The 4,034-nt window shown below is 44.0% G+C and overlaps 1 non-coding gene across 1 annotated transcript; it reads left to right on the plus strand.

The window, feature by feature from the left end:
* Positions 1–1,121: 1,121 nt before the first annotated feature.
* On the plus strand, positions 1,122–1,194 carry trnar-ucg. The gene has a single exon. It is a non-coding gene; the product is annotated as a tRNA-Arg (tRNA).
* Positions 1,195–4,034: the final 2,840 nt, after the last annotated feature.

A 4,034-nucleotide genomic window follows, 5' to 3' on the forward strand; every position in this document is an offset into this window, starting at 1 on the left:
CACGGGGAGAATGTGCAAACTCCACACATTCAGTTGCATGAGGCGGGAATTGACCCTGACTCTGTGGTATTGTGTAACAGCAGCGCTCACGATGGTGTCAGCGTTAGTTGGGACTTATTTGCCGTCTTTTATTGGGAAAAATCTCTTTCATTGTGAGCATCTGGAAAGACCAGCTCTTTCGCCAGAAAAAGAAATGAATATGTCACTAACCTTGGATTGTTTCATGTCCAAGAACACTCAGATCAATACCTCTCTTGATCAGCTCTGCTGATCATGTTTGCAAAGAGATCTAGCAAATTGCCAAAGTGGGATTGTCCTTTCAATCAATAATTTTGACTCAGTTTGGCTGCAAATATCTTTTCCTAACTTTGTGTTTTTCTTCCTTTACATTGGTGTCTCGCACCTTACAATTGACAGCAGAGGTGGGAGAGGAGAATGGAAGCATTTAGCTCATCAAGTCAACGGTAGCTTTCAATGAGATCACGGCTGATTTGGACAATTTGGTAAGAAAATGAAAATGTTGGCGAGGAAGATACAGAGCTACTTGCGTCTAGACGAGAAGAGATTGAGGTTCACAAGAAAGAGATATTAGAAATACTGCAGAGTGTGAACATAGATAAGTCAGCTGGGCCGGATGGGAGCGATCTGATTTTGTTTAGCAAATGCACTGCAGGAAGGTACAAACCAAGCTGATGCTTCCAACGGTTCGTTTTGAGCCGCTAATTTGCAGTGAAGTGACGCCGCCAATAAAAGGTGTCACGCATCTCGTCTAATTCCACATCCTGAGCTCGAAATGACCAGAGGTTTCTCGCTGAGTTTCTGCAGGGTCTTGTTTGGACGACACCATGACACTTTTTCACTGGAGTGGATCATGAAATTGCGTCGTGACTGTGAATAAAACGATGGAAACTTCCAGCAGAGAAGGACGCGACCCTGAAGCAGGCAGCTGAGGACAAATGCTTCTCCTTTGCCAGTGAAAGGCACTGCTTCACAAATTGGAAACTTCGAAGTGAAGCAATGTTGGTGATTATCTTCGGTGCTTGTTCACCTTTTTCATTCTGAATCCGTGAAAGTCCATGGCATTACATATCGCCATTCTGCCAGGTCTGGGCTTGTCTCTTGGGCCAGTGGCGTAATGGATAACGCGTCTGACTTCGGATCAGAAGATTGTGGGCTCGAGTCCTACCTGGCTCGAGGAGGAGTGTTTTGCTTTAACCATGGTATACGTTGACGCTCCCCTGTAAAGTTCTCTCGGGACATCGCCTCTGTGCTTGCGCATTTGTCCTATTGTCCATTTCAAATTCCAGCTCTCCACAACGGACACCTCCGTCAGTTTGGCGGCACTTGCTGGTGTAGTCATGGCCGAGTGGTTCTGGCGATGGATTAGAAATCCGTTGGGGTTTCGCCACGTAGGTTCGAATTCTGCTGACTCCGTTATGAATGCTTTCCTGCTGGTACAATTTTCGCTCAAAGTTCAGAAAAACTATTTTGTGAACCAGGCCGGTAATTTGATTAGAATTGGGAAACTCGAGTTCTTCATCAGAAATGTTCCATATTTAAAACATTATCTCTGTTTCTCTTTCCAGATACACTGCTCGACACATCGGGTTTCTGCAGCTGATATTGAACGTCCTGAGCAGAAGTGCTGCTTTTCATTAGATTCCTTTAATCCCTGTCCTTTGTTCTCTGACTCGGGTCAGTGGCAACACTTCCTCCTGCTCGTCAAAGTGCTCATTCCCCACCGCTCCCTCTCCCATCATTAGAAACAACCGCAGGAAATCGCCACTTAACCATCTTTGTTCCAAAGTGAAAACTCATCAGCCTCGGGAATCTCTCCACCAAACGGGACTTCTCATCCCTGAACATGGTGCAAGCCAGAGGACTGTGAAGAGATACTGTGAAAATATTGTCAGTTAGCAGTTGGAAAAATGTTTAAGAAGAAAACGATATAATTTAGGCTCCAGCTTTGGAAATCTTGAGAAACTCTTTGGGAAATGGAATCAGAGGAGAATGAAGAAGTGTGAACTGTCGGAACGAGTAGAGGACGGGACATTGACTCTGATGTTCTCGGGACAGGAACTGATCTGAGACATTGAAATCATTCTCGCTCACGTACGTGAGGAATGCAAACTTCATCTGGACTCTGGGACAATGAAAAACTCTGGAACACTCAAGAAAAAATCCAAATATTGACCGGGATCACGACAGTACGAGTACTATAGATGGGTCAGTTTTTGCCCAGTGTGTGCAGGAGGGCTTCCTGACACAGTATGTCGACATGCCTTCAAGGGACGAAGCCACTTTCGATTTAGTACTGGGTAACGAGCCTGGCCAGGTTTTAGATTCGGAAGTAGGTGAGCACATTGGAGACAGCGATCACAATTCTCTCAGGTTTACTTCCGTGATTGAAAGGGATAGGTGTACTCCACGGAGCAAGAGGTTCAGCTGGTGGAAGGGAAATTACGATGCAATGAGGTAAGATTTAGGAAGCGTAGAATGGGGTAGGAAACTGCAAGGGGTGAGCACATTAAAAATGTGGAGCTCATTCAAGGAAAAGCTCCTGTGTGTCCTAGATAAGTATGTACCTGTCAGGCAGAGAGGAAGATATAGAATGCGTGAGCCGTAGTTGTGTGTGGAGTCAGAGGAGATTGGGGAAGCGCTAAATAAATATTTTTCGACAGTGTTCGCTATAGAAAATGAAAATGTTGGCGAGGAAGATACTGAGATATTTGCGAGCAGAGTACTAGAGATTGAGGTTCACAAGGTTTAGGTGATAGAAATACTGCAGAGTGTGATAACAGACAAGTCCCCTTGGCTGGATGGGATCTGTCCTAGTATCCTCTGGGAAGCAAGGGAAGAGATTGATGAGCCTTTGGCATCGATCGTCAAATAATCGTTATCTACAGGAATAGTGCCTGTGGAATGGAGCATAGCATACGTTGTTCCCGTGTTCAAAAAGTGTCGTAGAGACAACCCTGGTAATTACAGGCCAGTGAGTCTCAGTGCAGTTGTTGGTAACGTGTTGGAAAAGGTTATTATAGATAGGATTTATGACCATCTGGAAAATAATAATCTGATCAGGGACAGTCAGCACGGTTTTGTGATGGGTCGGCCTTGCCGAACGAATCTTATTGACTTTTTTGACAAAGTGACCAAACAGGGAGATTACAGTAAACCGATTGATGCGGTGTATATGGGTTTCAGAACGTTGTTCGATCAGGTTCCCCACAATAGCCTATTATACAAAATGCGGTGGAATGGAATTGTGGGAGAGATTGCAGCTTTGATCAGTAATTGGCTTGCCAATAGAAAACATTGCTGTAGTTAATGGAAAATGTTTTTCTTGGTGTCCATGTACTGGCGGCGTACCACAAGGGTCGGTGTTAGATCCACTGCTGTTACATGAGATCTAACCTTGCCAATCAGTCTCCCATGGGGAACATTGTTGAACGCCTTACTGAAGTCCATTTTGATCACATTTACTGCTCTGCCCTCATCAATCTTCTTTGTTCCTTCTTCAGAAAACTCAATCAAGTTTGTGAGACATGATTTCCCACGCACAAAGCCATGTTAACTTTCCCGAATCAGTCCTTGTCTTTCCAAATACATGTACATTCTGTTTCTCAGGATTCCCGCCAACAATTGGAGTATTCTTGGCAGATGCAGTTTCATGTAGGGGATGCGAGGTCATATACTTTGTTGGGAAGAATCAAAAGACACGCTACTAGTAAAATCGATAGAAACGCAAAAGATGTGCACTGCAGAGCAGTCTCAGTGTTCTTATACATGAAACGAACATATTTATTTCTTGGTGGCAAAAGAAAGCCTTTTCTGATGCTCACAATTAAAGAGATGGTTTCCAGAAAATAGGAAAATTAAGTCACCAGTAGAGTAATCAATTACCAAGGTATCCCTCGTAATGTTTTATGGGACATGTGGGATTTTTTTGATTATGGTTCTCCAAACGTTTTTACAATGGGAACCGAGAGTTTTAGATGGGAAGTTAAGATCACGCATGACTATTGCCATTTTTG

Source organism: Chiloscyllium plagiosum, unplaced genomic scaffold, assembly GCF_004010195.1.
Source record: "Chiloscyllium plagiosum isolate BGI_BamShark_2017 unplaced genomic scaffold, ASM401019v2 scaf_28383, whole genome shotgun sequence".
NCBI lineage: Eukaryota > Metazoa > Chordata > Chondrichthyes > Orectolobiformes > Hemiscylliidae > Chiloscyllium > Chiloscyllium plagiosum.